The 21,677-nt window shown below is 48.6% G+C and overlaps 1 protein-coding gene across 2 annotated transcripts in view; it reads right to left on the bottom strand.

Moving 5' to 3' along the window:
- Positions 1-21,677, bottom strand: part of AGBL1 (AGBL carboxypeptidase 1) — a 3,462,078-nt gene that overhangs the window by 3,256,294 nt on the left and 184,107 nt on the right. The window lies entirely within an intron of this gene.

Below are 21,677 nucleotides of genomic sequence, written 5' to 3'. Positions count from 1 at the left end.
TCTGGGACATACACCAATGACTTCATAATAAGCAAGACATGTTGCTTTACTTTTTTGCTTTTTTGGTCATAAAAAAAAAAGTTAATGGACAATGGTGTTAAAAGGGGATAGAACGACCGCAGGGACTGCAGGGACTGAAATGAGGATGGTACATCTAAACCTCAACAACATAATGTACTTTTCCCAATTATTGTGGGACTGGATTTAGAATAGCAGATCTGATCCCCTTTAATTTATGTACTTTGCCTCTCAACCTGGTTGAGGATTTTCCTGTACTATTGTTCTAATTTTTTTCTCTCCCACTAAAGAGTCCTTACTGTTTCAATGGCCTCACTAACAGTGATTTACCACAGTAATATTTAGTATACTTCCAGTGTATGTGTTTTTATTTGTGTTCTCTTTAGTGTGGGTATTTCCCAAATAGGTTAACATGGAGTTTCCCTTTTAGAGACATTGTATAGGCATTTTGGAATCTGTAAAAATATATAATTTTAATAAAAATAGATGTACTGCAATACGTTTGTATATTTAGGAGTTCTTATATGTGTAGATCTACACCTACATCTAGGTGTAGATCTCCACCTTTTTGCTATTCATCATTTTCAAATGGACATGTGCACCTAGATATAGATTTAAGAGTCTCCAACCCCTCTGAGGAGGGGGTTTCAGACTCCTACAATTGAATTTACAAGTATACAGTTACAATTAGTAATTTTACACCTGTTTTTGAGATTTCCACTACCAAGGCGGAGCACTTATTACAAGAAAATGTAAGGAAATGTAATAAATGTATTTTTTAAAGAATAAATAATTCTACTGGAATGTAAAAATAAATATGCTATTTACCTTTAAGTCATCAATATTAACCCTGAACTACCTAAAGGTAAAGATAACAACAAATCAATTCTTAAAATGAACTTCATAATAAATTGTAAATTGAAAAAAAACATTAATTAATTTTTGAATATTATTGTTAGGGGAAAATTAAATTGAAATCAGCCACATCATTAATATTCATATTTATTTCAATTGTATTTTCAACGAAACCTCAGAATTTACGACTTTTAAAATTAAGTTAAAATGACCCTGATCACCCTCAACATCCATCATCTTTATATTCCTAAAATAACCTTGAAATAAAGGAAATCCTATCACAGCTATTTCACGCCTTCGTATAATAGTTTGTCAAGCCTTTGACCCTGCTCCAGGGCCGGGCGCTCCCCTGCCACCTCAGCACCACCTGTGAGCGCTCTCCCCCACTACTGCCATCCTGACTGGGGTTCGAGCCTGTGCCCAGATCAGCCGTGGTTTGTCTCTTGTTTTTGTTAATTATTGCTTTTTGACTGTTGCAATTTCTGTTTTGTTTCCTTTCCTTAACTCTGTTCCTTAGCTGCACCCTTGCCCCCCACTCACCCTCCACTTTTGCCTTCTGTGCTTAGCTGTTCCCACCATTCCCATACAGCCATGCCCCCTTGCCGCCCGGCTCCAGCCTCCCAGCTGCTCCTCCCTCCCTCCTCGCCTCTTAAGGTGACCACCGCCAGAACACGCAGCGGACGCGCACAGCAGACGCGCACAGCGGGCGCGCCGATTACACGCCAAAGGCAAGCCCGTCTGTGCCCGTCCGCGCCTGGACCACGCCGAGCGCTAGAACCCCTGGACCTCGGACCCGCCAAAACACCGGACTGCACTACGACACCAGCACCCTCCACGCACTCAACCCAGGACACATTCACTCCTGCTACTAGGCCACCCTAAGCGCACCCAAGGATCCTTCACCTGCCAGAATTGCAGCTTCACCAGCATCCGGCCCACCAAACCATTATCCAGAGAACGCAATCACCTCCGATGCATCCTCCTCTACACCCGCTCCGCTCGCAAGTAGGCCATCGAACTCTGGGACATCCTTGACTCAACCGCCCCCGACGTCGCCTTCCTGGCGGAGACCTGGCTGAACACCACCTCGGCACCAGACATCGCCATAGCCATCCCAGAAGGCTACAAGATCTCCCAAAGAGACCACACTAATGGAGTGGGAGGGGTAATCGCCATCATCCACAAGAACATCCTCAGAGTCTCGACCAACACTGACGACACCCTCACCACCACACTTCCAGATCCACACCGACCTCAACACCACCCTCGGAGGAACACTCGTCTACAGACCACCCGAACCATGACCACAGTTCAGCGACACCATCGCCGACCTCGTCAGCACCCACGCCCTTGCCTCCATGTACTACATCCTCCTGGGGGACCTGAATTTCCACCTCAAGAACAACAACGACGCCAACTCCACCACCCTGACCGACAATCTCGCCAACCTCAGACTCAAACAACTCGTGACTACTCCCACCCACGCTGCTGGACACACACTGGACCCCATCTTCTCCTCAAGTCCCCACGTCTCCTTCAACCACACCACCGAACCCCACTGGACCGACCACAGATGTGTCCACTTCACCTTTAGGAAACCCACCACACACCACTGCACCCAACAGATGCCACCCCGCTGCTGGGACAAGGTCACCGAGGACCAACTGACCACCACCCTCGCCTTGGGACCACCCGCCGACCCTGACCCCAACACCGCCGCCATCAACCTCAAACAGTGGATCAACGACTGCGCCGACACCCTCGCCCCACTCAGGAAACCCACCTCCAAGCACACCAACAAGAAATCCACATGGTTCACCGAAGACCTCCGGACCTCAAAGCGTGCCTGCCAGAAGCTGGAGAAGAGCTGGCTCCGCGACCGAACACCAGACAGCTACACAACCCACAAGAGCATCACCCGCAGGCACCACCAACTCATCGGGACCTCCAAGAGGACTGCCTTCAAGGACCGCCTAGACAGCAACTCACACAACAGCAAAAAGCTCTTCAACATCGTGAAAGAACTATCCAACCCCAGCTCCAACACCAACAACATTCCCCCATCGCAAGACCTGTGCGACTCACTGGCCAACTTCTTTCACAGCAAGATCACCGACACCCACGACAGCTTACACACTGACACCACAGCCTCTGCCGCGGAGACCAACACCCCTGCAACCACCACCCGCATCAGCCGCCTGACCGCCTGGTCCAACGTCAGCGACGAAGACACCGCCAAGACCATGAACTCCATTCACTCCGGATCCCCATCTGACCCATGCCCACACCACGTTTTCAACAAAGCCAGCACAGCTATTGCACCCCATCTCCGGAAAACAATCAACATCTCCATGGAGACAGCAACCTTCCCGGAGAGCTGGAAGCATGCAGAGATCAATGCCCACTGAAGAAACCCAAGGCGGACCTAAAGGACCTCAAGAACTTCCGCCCCATCTCCCTGCTCCCTTTCCCGGCGAAAGTCACGGAGAAGATCTTCAACAGCCAGCTGACCCGCTACCTCGAAGATAACAACATCTTGGACCCTTCCCAATCCGGCTTCAGCAGCAACCACAGCACCGAGACCGCCCTCATCACCGCCACCGACAACATCAGGATCCTCATGGTCAAAGGAGAAATAGCCGCCCTCATCCTTCTGGACTTATCAGACCAAGACCACCGAGATCATCTGCGGCATTCCACAGGGATCATCCCTCAGCCCGACACTGTTCAATATCTACATGGCACCACTCGCCCACGTCGCCCGACAGCAAAGCCTCAACATCATCTCCTACGCCGATGACACACAGCTGATCATCTCCCTCACCAAAGACCCCCGCACTGCCAAAACCAACCTCCACAGAAGAATAAAGGCCGTCGCCGAATGGATGAAGGAGAGCAGACTGAAGCTGAATTCAGACAAGACGGAGGTCCTCATCCATGGCTCCACCCCCTCAGCCTGGGACGACTCCTGGTGGCCAATATCGCTAGGAACACCCCCAGAACCCACCAACCACGCACGCAATCTGGGGTCATCCTCGACTCTGCCCTCTCCATGACCAAGCAGGTCAACGCTGTCTCCGCTTCCTGCTTCAACACCCTCCGAATGCTCCACAGGATTTTCAAGTGGATCCCTTCCGACATGAGGAAAACCGTCACCTAGGCCCTCGTCACTAGCAGACTGGACTACGGAAACGCCCTCTACGCAGGAACAATAACCAAGCTCCTGAGACGGCTCCAACGCATCCAGAACGCCTCGGCACGACTGGTCCTTAACGTCCCCCGACGCAAAAACATCACACCCCACCTGAGAGACCTGCATTGACTCCCCGTCAACAAGAGGATCACCTTCAAACTCCTCATCCCCGCACACAAAGCCCTACACAACGGGGTACCAGCATACCTTAACGGTCGATTCAGCTCTACACCCCCACCCGCAGCCTCCACTCAGCCAACTTCGCCCTCGCCACAGTTCCACGCATCCAGAAAACAACCGCCAGCGGCAGATCCTTCTCCTACCTCGCCTCCAAGACCTGGAACCTGCTCCCTACCGGCCTACGTAAGACCGAGGACCTGCTGGTCTTCAGACGACTTCTCAAGTCCTGGCTCTTCGAGTAGCAGCAGCCCCATCCCCAGCGCCTTGAGACCCTAGAGACCCTCACGAGTATGTAGCGCGCTCTACAAATGATTGATTGATTGATTGATTGAAGCCAGAACATTGTTTTGCTGAGAGTGTGATCCCAGACTGTGTGGAGCAGCTAGCAGTGTTAAGGTGGACATCAAACTGCTTATACTGCTTCTTGGGTCTCTGAGGTTAGTATCCATGCAACATAAGTTGAACATTTGTTCACAAAGTGGCCATATGTATTTAATCTATGTTTGCAAAAGATATATATCATGTGTGTTTCTATCCTCCTCAGATGCTCCACACCGAACAAAAGGTATCCAGTCTTTCCCAAAGTACTGTGTCATTCTATTACAGGTTTAACTGTTCCCAATCTACCACAGATGGTGGAATCCTGTAGGGGCTGTTAGCTTGAAATGTACCACTTGGATCCAGATAAATATGTAGAAAGTGAACACAGACAAAATACACTAAGGCCCAGTCTGAGAGATTTCTGGAAGTTGAATGATAAAGATGATTTTGCGTTAATAAAAATATGTGCATAACCTTTCTGCAAATGAACAAAAACACTGAACTTTGCGGAAGCTGTACTTTTCTGTGCTTGACTAAACTAATCCCAAAGAAGACCTCTATTTTGGATCGCAATGCAGCTATCATGTGTGTTTTATTTTCTCTGATCATCGCACATAACCAAAATGTGCACAGACATAATGCTCCATTTTGACAAGCTGTTCTCGAAAAAGTCTGGAGGAATCCTTTTGCTATGTGAAAGTCTCTTCACATTATGAAACTATCATTGTTTTCAGAATGGCTAGATTTTGTATTAGCATATCATATGACATTAGATGGGGGATGCATTAATGTTAATTTAGTGGATGTTTTTTGGATGTGCTAGAAAATGTTGTATTACATTTTGTTTTCTGGTTTGTCACTTCATGCAACAATTTTGATCACCTTATGCTGATCAAACAGTTTTCACTGTGTATGTTCCTTTAAAATCCCCTGTAATAGAAAGTCACCCGTGTCTGGTTTGTCCTGACTCTAGAAACTGAACTCCTGTCAGTGTGTCTCATGCTTTGGACTTAAAATATTTTTGCTCTAAACCTGATGCCAATTCCCCATAATCATTTACTCTGTGTAAGAAATAGGGGTTTTCGTTGAGAGGAATGGAAGACCCACTCAAATAATAAACACAATCCTTCTCAGGCTGAAACACAAAACACACCCAAAAAAACTGTGCTTCACCCTCTTGGCACAAAAGCAGTCAGGCTTAACAGAGAAGCAATATGTAAATTATTTATACAGCACTCAGTAATACAGTGAAAACAAAATACAAACAAATTCAAAAGGAATTTACTAAAAAGAGCTGTTTTTAATTAATATAATGAAACCCAAACCACATATCTTCAATCAGTAGAAGCAGAGGAATGGGTTTTTAAAGTTTTAGGTGAATATAGTGCCAAAACTCACTTAACGTCACTTGCAGTTATCTGGCTGCACTGGACAGGGAAAATTCAAAAGCTGAGGCTGACAGCGATGAAACATAAATCCAATACAGGGGCCCGGTTCATCCTGCTGAAGAATTACGGTCTCAAGGCCGTGCTAAGAGCTGTTGTAAATGGTGGTGCGGGCCTCGAGGAGGTCATTGTTAGCACGAGGAGAATGTTGGGCATCGTGGTTGCATTTGCAGTGTGAAGAGCTGGCTATTGCCGGAGTTTTGTGCTGGCATTTGTCCCGGGCTGTTGCTGGTCTAGCGATGGAGGTCATTGCAGATGGTCGATGACGACGCAAAGAGAAATTCCTGCTGGAACTTCACGTTGGCAGTCAGAAAGCAGGTGACTCTTGGCTTGAACAGGTCACTTTGTGGTTGCAAGGAGACCAAATCTTCTATATCGTCACCTTTTTTCAGGAGGAGTGCAGAATGATGCCAGCCAAAGGTTCAGAACCTGCGAGGTACCTATTGGGCACCAGTACTCACTCCAGCAGAGGTCAGTTGCAGGGCTCAGTTTTGTGCTGGTCAGATGAGCATTTACAGGGAGGCCTCTGGAAGCTTGCTGTGTCCCTGTGGCTCAAATAGATCAACCAACTGAGCCTTGGAGTCAGTTCTGGAGAGCCTGGGATCAAGGCAAGCAAGTCCAGTGTTCCTTGTTCAGAGAGCAGGGAAGTCCCACCTCTAAATCGTCCTCTGGTCAGGAGTGTTCTGATGAGAGGTTGTGATGGAGTTACTTTTATAGCAGAGGACAGCCTTTTTGTTGGGGAATTCCCTACCCAGCCCCAAAACTGGTTCTGGTCAGTTCTACCCCCTTCCTTGGTTTGCTTCCAAACAGCTTAGGGTGACAAACGCAAGGACAGGCCTAGTGTCAGATGTCTTTGTATGTGCAGCAGGCAAGACCCTCCAAAGTGCAATCAGGGAAGGGCACAACTCCTCCCCAATCATCCTGTTAGGATGGCCCACTCCCATCACACCTAAGGTTCTTTTGTCTCACTGTCTGGAAACAATACACAAGACACAGAGCAGAAAGGCACAGATGGTTTAGGCAGACCAATGGCAACTTCCTAAAAATGTCATTTTCAGATCTGTAGCTTAAAATCTGACTTAACCATTAAAAAGCATTTTAAAGTACGATTCATTTGACTGTTAACATTATCAGGCACATGCATCAAAGGATTTTGCGTTCGCAAACGGTGCGAATCGCAAAAATCGGCCGTTTGCGATCGCAAAATCTGCTTTTGGAATGCATGAAGGTGAAGGCCCTCGCAATTTGAGAATTTGCAAATATTTGCGAATTCCCAAATTGCGATTGCATGAAACTTTAAAAAATTGCGATTTCGCAATTAGGGGGAGCAAATTACCATGAGGTTGAACCTCATGGTAATTTGCGAAAACTTAGAAATCTTTTGTGCATTTTTCCCTGCACCATTGAAATCGCATTCTCAATTTGCGATTCGCTAATTACTAATCGCAAATTGAGAATGTCTTTCCATTCATTCCTATGGGCCTTTAGGCTCATAGGAATGAATGGGGAGGTATTCCTTAATTGCGATTCGCAATTTGTGAGTCGCAATTAAGGAATATTAGGAAATCGCAATTTTTTTAGCAATTCCTTGATGCATTGCATTTTGCAAATCCTTAATTGCGATTCCTTATTTTTTGCAATTAGGGAATCGCAAAATGCAATATTGATGCATGTGCCTGTATATCTCTTTCTGGTCCCAAACTGACTCTATCACTTATTAGGTATAATAATGTAACCCAGTGTTAGCCTATGCGAGATATAGCCTAATAACAATAACAATGAAAATTTACTTTAGGAGCACATGTAAAATGTAAATACATATTTCCTACTAGTTAATACCAGGCACCCTGCCATACAAGCCTTTAGGGCCTACCTTAGGGGTGACTTGAAAGTATTTAAAAGGTTTAGGCCCTGCAAACTTTGCTGGGTCAAAATGGCAGTTTAAAACTGAATTACAGGCTGAAGTTAGATGTTTGAGACATATTTTAAAAGGCTACTTTAGTGGGTGGTATAATGGGGACTGCTGCCCACTAATAGCATTTAATTTGTCCGGCCATGGGTACCTGTGGTACCATATGCTAGGATAGGGACTTAGACGTCAATGAAATGTACCAATCAGTCATAGGCCTATTTTACTACGTTTAAGGGAGAGCATAACCACGTTGCCACTACAATGAACAAAAAAACGTGTCCAGTAAAAGAAAGCGAGGGTAGCCAAAAATCTCGATTGACCCTGCAAAGGGGGCCAAGCCCAACATTATACATTTTGAATACATTTTCTTTTTGCCGTTGGTATTGCGCTTTGAATTATTTTAATAAACCATCATGATTTACAATTTACTGCTGACCCCAGAGTGCTTATTTGCTTAAATTGCTGTTTATTTAACGTGTGTTTGGATGCTCCTTGGGACACATTGTCTCGTAAGTTTTTGAGTTTTACCTTCATGCCCAGTCCTGCGTAGGGGATTTATCTCAATTTTCTGATAAGGAGCATCAAAATGTATGACTAACTTTGCCACCTCACTACTTGGCTCACTTTAACGGACATGTCAGACATGCAACTGAGTTGACCCCAGCCCCCATGGTGTTCCTGAAGTGACTGATTTCACAACGAGGCATACCTGGCATGTTACTCTATGCCATTTCACTGCATGTGTCCACGGGTTTCCATGACACAATACTCACCACACCTGACCTCTCGTTAAGAGTTCTTGAAGCGCTGCAGCGAAAACGTTAAAGTTTGTGCTTCAAATATAGTTCATTAAAGTCTGATGAGCAGATAGCCCCTTGCATCAAGACATGCGTTGCCTTCTTTTGGAGCAGTTATAGTACATTTTTCGTTCTATCTAACACTTTCATAAATCATTTTTCAATGAGGAAATTATTGGAAGGTGGCAGCCGTCAACAAAATGCAATAAAGAGGTTGCTCTAGGGTAAATCGAACATATCTTGTCTCTTGCAGCAGGAATTGACCCTATATTATTTACTCCTACACTTAGGGATAGTGAGAACCATACAAATAATGCAATGTGTATTTCCTAAGCCGCGGGCACCTTGTACAGGCTCCTGTAGCCTTGACACCAGCAACCTTTCTGTATACAAATTGGATGGAATATTGGGCATGTTGCAGCCATAGCCGAAGCAAAGGAGACAACTCCTGAAGCTTAGCGCCTGGCCATCCATGTAGTGCGTGAGGCAGGAAATAATTCAACCCAGTGTTGAGCAATGGGCAGATTCTTTCAGCAGCGCACAGCCTTCAACACACTTTATTCCCAATGTTGTCATAGGTGAGTCATGTACATTTCAGGCTTGGCTCAATGTCTTAGACACAAGAAAGGACTAACATTGAATTACTGTTACTTTAATTGCTGCTCTGAATGGTTAAGTATATCTAATTGCAAAATGACAAACCATAATTTTTTAAGAGAGTCATTGCGTATTCACTGCCCTGAAAAAATCACCATTAATAGAGTGTAATGGAAACATGCAAAACAGGGATTTTTGATGAATCCCATTAATTCATGCAAAATAGTTTTGATGCACAGGCATTAAAGTACCACTGTACCAAACTGTAAAAAAAATCACAGTCGACTGAATAAGTAGAATTTGTCTCTTCCTCATAGTCATTGTAGTGATCTGCTGGACATGTTCGAGTGTTTCAGCACATGCCCTATGTAACCAGCCTTGGTGCATGCTGTAGAAAGAGGGAGGTAAAAGACTGCTGCCTCCGACAAGATACAAGATCCCGTTGGGTGGCGGTCGGAATCCTATCCCTACAGTGGAGGCAGGGCCTCCGCAGGCACCGCAGTAGGGATTAGGATGTCCCTTTTCGACTGCCTTTTCATGGGGTTCCCACTGCCATGAAAAGACAGACAGAAACAGACTCTAGGGGCTCCAATTAGGGCTCCAGACCCCAGTGGGCTACTGCTAATGGGTCTGGGGGCACATGGTGTGCTCCCCACACTTTCATGCACTGTATGCCAGGGATATGGTGCCTTGCACACGGTGCATGGATGTGCACAAAGTGCTTTTTGCTACTTCGGCTTGTGCTGCTGCCCTTTTCCTGGGCTGCAGCACAAGTTGCAGTAGAAAAAGCACTTCATGGCCACCGTGCTTGTGATCTTATAGTAATAGAGCATTTTTGACTGTGACTCATTGTTGGATTGTCTCCTGCCTGATGCGATGGCAGTGGGTGGTCTAGCCGACCGCCATCGTAATCAGGGCGTTTGTGTCTGGTTAATCATTTGCATGGCTGCATGATGTCCTAGGGCCCAAGAGACTACATTGGTAATGAGAGGGTTGGACCTGTGTGTAAGCGTGCAACAGCTATAAAGTTAGGCAAGAGGGAAAGTATAGCCTGTGCAGAATATCAGAAAATAGCTATAAATTGTAGAGAGTGATGTGTTGCATTGCTGTGAGCTAGGATATACATCCGATTAGTTTGCCCTGAAGAAGTCCTGTGGAACAGGGACAAAACACGCAGGCTGAGTTCTAGTTGTGTCACGTCTTTTGTTCTACGTAAAGGTGATGCACGAATAAAAAATAAAAAAGAACATGGAAAGCTTCTCCATTTGTTGAGAAATGTATGCTTATGTTGTCCTGTATACTTTATTGACGTGTTGCTCATAAGCATAGTACACATACTACAATAGTGGGAATTACTTAATAATTCATCTTGTTTTAGTTGAAAAAACTGTTTAGGACACCTAACATTTATGTGCTCCTCTCTTTGTGCATTTCCTAAATCAAGATTGTGGTTTTTATTAACGGTTGACCCTGAGAGTGAGCACTGTGTAAAATAATAGAACTAACAGTGTGCAGGCGAATTTAGACCACAACAGTTTTTGCAATTTTTTACAATGTCCTACCAACAGGACTAGAGTCTGCACGTAAAAAATTAAACCTGAACGTTTCATTTAATTTTTTGAAATGCGATTGCCATTTTCCTTCCAGGAAAACAGGATGTATTTAAATAAAAAAAAGTGCTTAATTAAAAAGCAATCACAGACATTTGGGGCTGCTGTCTCCAGCAGACCACCATCCCTGTGAATTCTACAATTCCTAGGTATGTCTTTTACGGTCCCATTAGGAATTGCTCTTACTAACTTGTACATTTTGTACATTGGAAATTGCAATTTCCCGTTTGCGATTCGCAAAGAATCCCAATTAGGAACTTGTAATCCACAAATTCTGGGCATATGGCTCTTACTCTTTGCAGGAATGCTGACACTCATTGCCTGTGCACTGATTATCTATGACCACATGTACAAAATTTATCAATTGACATTTCTTAATTGTGGTTCTTGCTGGGTTGCACTTAGGAAATCACAATTCCTAATGTAAGGAAATTTACAAAATATAGATGGTGATTCCTAATGGGTCGCAAATCGACCTACCTCATGAATATTAATGATGTAGATCTCAGTTTGTGACCTATTAAGCATGATAGCCATCACAGGGATAGTGGCCTGCCGGGATCAGCATTCAACCATTTCTGTGATAGCTTTTAAATAAAGCAATCTTTTTTTTTTTTTAAATGTAGCCCATTTTTAGGACGTGTGTAAAAAGAAAAAATTAAACTATGAAGTATCTTTTTTGATTGGTAGGCAGTGGTTGAAGGAAATGGTCTGATTATGGTCACCTGGGTCACTAATGAACCACCTCTCAGCCTTCCATACAAAATGAAGTCGGTCAGACAGTAGAGAATACAAACCAATAACTGTTTATTCAAAGTACACTCAGAGTGGCACCCTGTCTGCCTAGTCGCCAGGAGTGCTGCAGAGGGACTGACATTAGCAAACATAAAGATATAATAGGTACATTTCAGAACCAATGAAAGCACGCCCCCATGGAATTTTCCAAACAGATGCTGTAAAACAGTGAAGTACAAAGAGTAAGTTTCGATTCTGAGGCCGGGCGCACACTATCTACAACTCAGGGTCGCTCTGCTCGTGCCCACCACTAGACAAGTGGGAGAGGGAAAGGTATGCGTTAATAAGAACAGTGTATTCATCAGTGAAGTGAATACGAGCCTCGGGGAAATGAAACCCAGCTAAGGCCTCTTCTCAGTAATGATGAAGGATTAGTTTCGATTATAACTCAAAATGGCGCCCACATAGAAAATTGTGCTGCTAATGCTAACTGTTAGAACCGGCTGTCTCTAGTTGGCAGAGGTATACACTTCTGACAAATAGGGACACTCCTTTTCTAGTCAGGGCAAGGGGATCACACCCTTCGATAACCCCTGCTCACCCCCTTGGTAGCTTGGCAGAGCAGAACAGGCTTATCTCAGAGGCTGTGTGTTAAGCAATTATGACCACATACAGTAATACCGTGAATACACTACGAATGGACACGACACAGTAGTATTATAAAAATAAGTATTTTTATATAAGGCTTAGCACAAGACCAGATAACGACAAAACTGTACACAATCGGAATAAATACGTTGGGAAGGAAAAAGGATAGTTCAAAGGTAGTTTCTTCTTTAGCACAAAAGTCTTTAGTATCAAAGCAAATCTTCTTCTTGGCAATACAGTTCTTAGCAACAGGGTAACCCACACGGGGGCTACACGACGTCGAGGCAAAGTTAATCCAAAGGTTCGGCGTCGACCGCGAGGAGCGCTACGTCGAGCCCGGAGTCACACGGACCCCCAACAACACAGTACCTTTAGGAAAATGAAGCACACGATGATCAGCGGCGTCGAGCAATCCGGCGTCGCGTCTTCGGTGTCGATCAGGCCTCAGCAGGCGTCGTCGATGATGCGGTTGCACAGAGTGAGCAGCGCTCACGGCGTCGAGGGGGCCCACAGGTGATGCGATCAGCAGCGGTGCAGACACGAGGTCCTCTGGAGCTAGAGCCGTACTCCCACTCACTGTCGTTGCTGCTGGCGTCGGTCGGGCCCGGCGGCCGGTCGTCGAGGAAGCGGGACACTGGGGCCGTTACCCACTGCGTCGAGCTGGATTCGGCGACGTCCGTCGGCGTCGAGATTGCTGGTTCTTTCAGAGGTGCTGGATGCACGCTTCCAGCAAAGAGCACTTTAGCAGATGAAGTCCTTTAGCCCTGTGACTTCGGCAGGAGACTGGCACTCTTCCAGTCCTTGGAGATTTTCTTAGCAAGCGTGAGAGTACACACACAGTTCCTCTCTCCTGGTTCCTTGGCGAAAATAAAGAAGCACTGCAGGATTCCCCCAACAACAGCACACTGGCAGAAGGGGTAGGCAGTCCTTAGATCAGCAGGCCTCTTGTCCTTGGTTACAGGGTTCCTTGTCAGAAGTGATCTAAATTCTTGGTTCAGGGGTCCTTCTCTTATACCCCTTTCCGGCTTTGATCCCTTTGTCCATGCCGGGGATTTCCCAACATCCTGGGTCTGTGGTGGGCGGAGCCAGGCAGAAGCACCTGGCCTATTCACTGAGCAGGGCTGGGTCCTCAGACGCCCAGCAGGAGGTGGAGCCAGCATTGACACTGGCAGGAGCAGAGCTATCGGCCTCCTGGCAGGAGGTGGGGCTAGGATCGTCCATGGCAGGCACAGAGCCATCAGCCGCTTGGCAGGAGGTGGAGCCAGCATTGTATCAGGCAAGGCAGGCTATCAACAACTACTCTCCCCCTACTCTCAACGTAAATGTCCCACTCATCCCACACTGACTCATCCAGACCTGTGGAGCCACCCAGCTCCTGTCACACACACGCAAGACCAGCATAAACCAGATATGGTTAGACAAGAAAATAGACGCTTTCTAAAAGTGCTATTTTCAAACCCAGAGTCCAAAAACCATCCACACCAACGGATGCGTAATTAGACCCCAAGTTCAGGGATACCAAACTCGACATTGCACCATGCTCCCCGAGCCAGCTAGGATCATAGCATTAATAATCCCGGCGGCCCATTCTAATTAATGGAGAGCAGGCTACCTCGCAATAGTGAAGAACGAAGATGGCGGTAGTTCACTATTAGGACATGCCAACTTGGTCAGGCGTGTCCTACCTTAGACTTCCAATGCACCCTGCCCGCAGGCCTACCATAGGGGTGACTAACATGAAGCCAAGGGAAGGTTTGGGGGGCTGGCAAGTAGGTATACTTGCGCAGCCGGCGTGACAGTACCAGACTGCACGTGGGTCTCGCAATGACCGACCCGTAGACATTCTTTTACGAGGCCGCTCCTGTGGGTGGCACAACACGTGCTGCAAGCCCACGAGCGACATTTGTATTTACAAGCCCCGGCACTCCTGGTGCACTAGACTAGGGACTGATAGTAAACCAAATAAGCCAAACATGGATACAATAGATACATCAATTTAACATAGGGAGCACTTGCGCTGTGGCACTGATCAGCAGTGGCACCGCGCCCAAAGCATATACCAGCAAAACATCGTAAAACAGTAGAGGCAAACAGAAAAAATGGAGGAGAGACTCAAGCCAATGATGTCAGGTCTAACACGTGTCCCCTCCAGCTGAAATGTGGGGAGAACTACCCTTGACCTAGGGAGTCCTCATCACTAAGGCGGAAAAATCTGGACAGACCATCAGCATTGGCGTGATCTGTACCAGGGCGGTGTTCCACCGTAAAGTCCATCCCCTGTAAATGTAAATGTAAATGTATAGGCATTTATATAGCGCACTACTTACCCGTAGGGTCCTAAGGCGCTTCGACCGCTGCGAAACCCTTCCTGGCTTCCCTGAGAGATGGTCCCTTAATGGGTATCTCCAGGGTGAGACCAGGCATCCCCGGCGGTCTGGTGGGGCCGTTAGTGAAGATGAGGCAAGCTAATGCCCAGAGTTGCCGAGTGTGATCGCTGATCAGAGTGGGCACCAAGGCGAGAGAATTATCGAGTCCGCTGACCCTGGTCCAGAAACCTGCCGCGCCGGGAATCGAACCCTGGTCCCGGGCCGTCCTCTGCTCTCGGGTCTGCCGCCTCTAACCAGTGAGCCACACTACTTCACTACCTACTGTATAGAAATGGACCACCTCAACAGTTTCGGATTCTCACCCCTCATCTGCATCAACCATCTGAGGGGCCTGTGGTCTGTCTGAACCCGGAAGTGAGTCCCAAACAGGTAGGGTCTTAGCTTCTTCAGCGCCCAGACCACAGCAAATGCTTCTCTCTCTATCGCACTCCACCTCGTTTCCCTGGAAGTAACCTCCTACTGATGAAGGCTACAGGCAAGTCTCGGCCCTCTTCATTCACCTGAGCTAGAACAGCCCCCACGCCATGCTCTGAAGCGTCCGTCTGAACAATGATTTCTTTCGAAAAGTCGGGTGCCTGGAGTATAGGTGCTGTGCACATTGCAGTTTTCAGGGTGTCAAAGGCGTTTGACAGGCATCAGTCCAGATCACGTTTTGTGGCTGCTTCCTGGAAGTCAGCGACGTCAAGGGGTGCACAATGTTGCCGTAATCCTTGACAAACCTCCTGTAGTAACCCGTGAGTCCTAAGAAGGCTCTCACCTGAGTTTGGGTTTTGGGCGGCGCCCAAGCCAGGATGGTATCAATCTTGGGTTGCAGGGGGGCAACCTTGCCGCTCCCTACTTGGTGCCCCAAGTACACCACCGAACCCTGCCCAATCTGGCACTTACTGGCTTTGATTGTGAGGCCTGCTCCGCGCAGGGCCAACAACACTTCCTGGAGGTGGCGCAAGTGTTCCTCCCAGCTGGCGCTGAACACTGCGATGTCGTCCAGGTAGGCGGCACTGAAATCCTCCAGTCCAGCCAAGACCTGGTTGACCAACCTCTGGAAGGTGGCAGGGGCATTCTTCATCCCAAAGGGCATCACCCGGAACTGGTATAGCCCATCTGGTGTGGAGAATGCTGACCTCTCCTTTGCCCCATCAGTCAAGGCGATCTGCCAGTACCCAGACGTTAAATCAAACGTACTAAGGTACCGGGCAGCCCCCAACCGATCGATGAGCTCATCAGCTCTGGGGATGGGGTGCGCGTCAGTCTTCGTGACCGAATTGAGCCCTCGGTAGTCCACGCAGAACCGGAGTTCTGGTGAAGCACCAGGCGCTGCAGCCTTCGGGACCAAGACCACTGGGCTGGCCCAAGGACTGCTAGAGGACTCAATCACCCCTAACGCGAACATTTTGGAGACCTCCTCCTTAATGTACGCTCTGACCTTGTCAGTCACCCTGTAAGCCTTGTGCTTCACAGGAGGGCTGTCTCCGGTGTCAACGTCATGGACACACCAATGAGTTACACCCGGAACCAAGGAAAACAGATCCGGGAATTGTCCCAACAGTTGGCGACAATCCTGTTTCTGCTCAAGGGTCAGTGTGTCAGAGAGGACCACACCATCCACCGACCCATCTTGCTCTTTAGCACACAGGAGGTCAGGAAGAGGCTCACTCTCCTCCTCCGTTCCATCATCTGTAGCTAGGAGCATGCCCACTTCGGACCTTTCTAAGTGGGGCTTCAAACGGTTGACATGCAGGACCCGCAAGGGGTTCCTGGGAGATTTCAAGTCCACCAGGTAGGTGACATCGCTCTTCTTCTCCACAACCTTAAACGGTCCAGTCCACCTGTCCTTGAGCGCACAAGGTTCCACAGGGGACATGACCCACACTTCCTGACCAGGCTGAAGCTCTATCAGAGTGGCATTCCGGTCGTACCAACGCTTCATCTCCTCCTGGCTGGCCTCCAGATTTGCCTGAGCAAGTTCTCTGAAGCGCCGAGTCTGGTTCCGAAAGGCCAGCATGTAGCTGTATACATCCTGGGGAGGTTTCCTGGGAGATTGCCCCCAGCCTTCCTTGACCAGACTCAAAGGTCCTCTTACCGGGTGACCGTATAAGAGCTCAAAGGGGCTGAACCCTAGAGCCTTCTGCGGCACCTCACGGTAAGCAAACAACAGGCATGGCAAGAGGACGTCCCATTTCCGCCTCATTGGTTCTTCAAGACCCATAATCATGCCTTTCAGGGTCCGGTTGAATCTCTCAACCAGTCCGTTTCCTTGAGGGTGGTAAGGAGTGGTGAACTTGTAGGTTACCTCACACTCCTTCCACAGAGACTTCATATAGTTCGAAATGAAGTTGGTGCCTCGGTCTGACACCACCTCTCTGGGGAACCCCATCCGAGAGAAAACACCCATCAGTGCCCGTCCCACCACGGGGGCCGTCACTGTTCTGAGAGGGATGGCTTCCGGGTACCTTGTGGCATGGTCCACCAAGACCAGGATGAACCTGTTGCCCTGGGCTGTCTTGTGGTCCAGGGGCCCAACAATGTCAATACCCACCCGGTCAAAGGGGGTGCTGACCACCGGAAAAGGTTGGAGGGGAGCCTTCTGCTTCCTCCCGCCTTTCCCACTTGCCTGGCAAGTGCGACAAGTCTTGCAATGGATGTCTACATCCCTACGCATCTGAGGCCAATAAAAATGGGTGACAAGCCTGTCATAGGTCTTGTCCTGCCCCAGATGTCCAGCTAACGGAACGTCATGAGCCAACCCCAGTAGGAAGGCTCTGAAGCGCTGGGGTACCACCAGCACACGGGCTGACCCAGGCTCAGCAGCCTTAGGCTCGCTATACAGGAGGTCGTTCTCCCAGTACACAAAATGTGACCCTGACTGATCACCTGAGGATTGGGCTGAGGACTGCTGCCTCATGCCCACGAGAGAAGGGCACACTTTCTGTTCCGCACAGAATTCCTCCCTGGAGGGACCACCATCCTGCTGCCAGTGGGTCAGCTCGGGCAGGTCTCCCAGTTCGGCAATTTGTTCCCCTGTGGGCTCCAGGGCATCCCCCTCAGGGTCTACCTCCTCCTGGACCACGGGAACTACGGGGGCCGGTTTCCCACGCCTCCTGCCTCTTCTCTTCACAGCTGGGTCCTGGGCCGTACTTTCAGGCTCCGGGACCCCATCAACACCCTTACTCGCTGTCATGGATCGAGTGGTTGCACACACCCACTCTGGCACACCCAACATTTTCAAGTGCGCCGCTCTCTCCACCTTAGCCCAAGGGGAGTCTTCTAAATCATTGCCCAGGAGACAACCGACAGGCATGGCGGGCCTCACAGCAACCTGAAGAGTACCTGAAACTACCCCCCATTCAAAGGAAACCTGAGCTACCTCACACTCTTTCTGGGAGTTGTCGGCAGCTATCACAGGGTAGAATGCGTGGGGAACCACCTGCTCTCTGGACACTAAGTGACACTTGACAGCTGTCACACTCGCTCCGGTGTCTCTGAGAGCTTCCACTCTATGGCCATTAATGGTCACCCACTGCCTATATTTACTAGTGTTTCTAGGCAGAGGGGGTGGAGGGACCATTTGCATGTCTCCTAGCGAGACCAGGGACATCTCTGCGGGACCCCTCCCACCATGGACAACCATCTCCTCCCCTCCCAAGGCTACGCTCGCCAACTGACGGGGGGTGCACGCGGCGGTGCATTCAAATCCTTCTTGGGACACTGGGGGTCGTAAAACCGGTGTCCCACCTGCCCACAACCGTAGCAGGTTAGGGGGCCCCTATGAACAGGTTTACCCGTCGGGGCCCCTGGCTTCTTCTCAGGGGGAGGCTGGGAACCTTTCCCTTGGTTCCCTTGGGGATTACTTTGGGGCCCTTTCTGAGACTCCTTCTGTTTACCCTTGTCCCCCCCACTCTTCTGCTGGGGACCCTGCCCACCTTTGGCTGAGTCTCCCACTGGACCCTTGTGGACCCTGGTACTGACCCAGCGGTCCGCCTCCTCAGCAAGTTTTCTAGGGTTAGATATCTTGCTATCAATCAGGTGCTGGCGCAGCTCTGGAAAACAGTTATTAGACAAGTGCTCCCAAGCAAACAAATCATAAAGAGCTTCATAACTTTCCACTTTGCTGCCCTTTACCCAACCATCCATGGCTCTGCAGAAATAAGACACATATTCAACCCACGTCGTACCAGGCAACTTCTTACATTCTCTAAAAGCTTGTCTGTACTTCTCGGGGGTTAGGCCATACCGCAACATTAAAGCATCTTTCATATGAGCATACGACATCCTATCCGCAACAGGCATGTCTAACAGGGTATCTCTTCCCTCATTCACAAAGCGACCCCACAACCCCGCTCCCCAATTCTTCTCAGGGACCTGGTGGGCCAACAATGCTAACTCATATGCTTTAAACCATTGACCAATATCTTCATTCCTATTGTAATCTTTGATCACATCTTTCGGAAAGTAAAACTTACTTTCTGCAGGCTCAGATGGAATGCTGCCACCAGAGGGATTCAACTCTAACTTTTTAGCTTGGATATCCAGCTCCCTCAACCTGGCTTCACGCTCCAAAGCTAACTTCTCTCGTTCAAACTCTAACTTTTTGATCTCCAAATCAGCTTCTCTTCTACCACTTGCATTTTCTAACTCCAACTGCCCATTTATCTTTAGCCTTGCCATTTCCATGTTGTAAGCTCGCTCTTTCGCCCTTTCTTCTCTTTCTTCAGGGGAAAGACCTTTGGAAGAAACACTGCTACCGGGAGAGGACACAGGCCCATTCACTGGCACCTCCTCATCCCCTTCCTCTGTGGGTACCACCACCACATCAGAGGGATCTCTGGACTCCCACCAGGCCTGTAATGCTTTACGAAAATCATCTTTTCTCGAGAGGCCTGTGGTAGGAACTTTAAACTGGTCGCAAAAGTGTTTCAGCTCATCCTTCTTGTATTTCTTAAGCTTATTCCTCTCAAACTCCGCCACAACAACGACAGGGGTAGTGACTCCGTTGTCACTCATGGTCAAAACTGGCAGTGTTCAAAAAATCAAGTTTCAGAAAAGCGGAGAACAAAAATAGGATCCTCCCCAATTAGATTGTGACTGCGTTATGGTCTGCTTTCACTATGTAGCGCACACTAATCACTGTACATGGGTCATAAATGCAAGGTCCAAATCCTCACCGCTGCATCCAATGTTAGAACCGGCTGTCTCTAGTTGGCAGAGGTATACACTTCTGACAAATAGGGACACTCCTTTTCTAGTCAGGGCAAGGGGATCACACCCTTCGATAACCCCTGCTCACCCCCTTGGTAGCTTGGCAGAGCAGAACAGGCTTATCTCAGAGGCTGTGTGTTAAGCAATTATGACCACATACAGTAATACCGTGAATACACTACGAATGGACACGACACAGTAGTATTATAAAAATAAGTATTTTTATATAAGGCTTAGCACAAGACCAGATAACGACAAAACTGTACACAATCGGAATAAATACGTTGGGAAGGAAAAAGGATAGTTCAAAGGTAGTTTCTTCTTTAGCACAAAAGTCTTTAGTATCAAAGCAAATCTTCTTCTTGGCAATACAGTTCTTAGCAACAGGGTAACCCACACGGGGGCTACACGACGTCGAGGCAAAGTTAATCCAAAGGTTCGGCGTCGACCGCGAGGAGCGCTACGTCGAGCCCGGAGTCACACGGACCCCCAACAACACAGTACCTTTAGGAAAATGAAGCACACAATGATCAGCGGCGTCGAGCAATCCGGCGTCGCGTCTTGGGTGTCGATCAGGCCTCAGCAGGCGTCGTCGATGATGCGGTTGCACAGAGTGAGCAGCGCTCACGGCGTCGAGGGGTCCCACAGGTGATGCGATCAGCAGCGGTGCAGACACGAGGTCCTCTGGAGCTAGAGCCGTACTCCCACTCACTGGCGTTGCTGCTGGCGTCGGTCGGGCCCGGAGGCCGGTCGTCGAGGAAGCGGGACACTGGGGCCGTTACCCACTGCGTCGAGCTGGATTCGGCGACGTCCGTCGGCGTCGAGATTGCTGGTTCTTTCAGAGGTGCTGGATGCACGCTTCCAGCAAAGAGCACTTTAGCAGATGAAGTCCTTTAGCCCTGTGACTTCGGCAGGAGACTGGCACTCTTCCAGTCCTTGGAGATTTTCTTAACAAGCGTGAGAGTACACACACAGTTCCTCTCTCCTGGTTCCTTGGCGAAAATAAAGAAGCACTGCAGGATTCCCCCAACAACAGCACACTGGCAGAAGGGGTAGGCAGTCCTTAGATCAGCAGGCCTCTTGTCCTTGGTTACAGGGTTCCTTGTCAGAAGTGATCTAAATTCTTGGTTCAGGGGTCCTTCTCTTATACCCCTTTCCGGCTTTGATCCCTTTGTCCATGCCGGGGATTTCCCAACATCCTGGGTCTGTGGTGGGCGGAGCCAGGCAGAAGCACCTGGCCTATTCACTGAGCAGGGCTGGGTCCTCAGACGCCCAGCAGGAGGTGGAGCCAGCATTGACACTGGCAGGAGCAGAGCTATCGGCCTCCTGGCAGGAGGTGGGGCTAGGATCGTCCATGGCAGGCACAGAGCCATCAGCCGCTTGGCAGGAGGTGGAGCCAGCATTGTATCAGGCAAGGCAGGCTATTAACAACTACTCTCCCCCTACTCTCAACGTAAATGTCCCACTCATCCCACACTGACTCATCCAGACCTGTGGAGCCACCCAGCTCCTGTCACACACACGCAAGACCAGCAGAAACCAGATATGGTTAGACAAGAAAATAGACACTTTCTAAAAGTGCTATTTTCAAACCCAGAGTCCAAAAACCATCCACACCAACGGATGCGTAATTAGACCCCGAGTTCAGGGATACCAAACTCGACATTGCACCATGCTCCCCGAGCCAGCTGGGATCATAGCATTAATAATCCCGGCGGCCCATTCTAATTAATGGAGAGCAGGCTACCTCGCAATAGTGAAGAACGAAGATGGCGGTAGTTCA

This window comes from Lissotriton vulgaris, chromosome 2_1 (genome assembly GCF_964263255.1).
Source record: "Lissotriton vulgaris chromosome 2_1, aLisVul1.2, whole genome shotgun sequence".
NCBI lineage: Eukaryota > Metazoa > Chordata > Amphibia > Caudata > Salamandridae > Lissotriton > Lissotriton vulgaris.
This window is presented reverse-complemented; position numbering and strand designations above follow the sequence as displayed.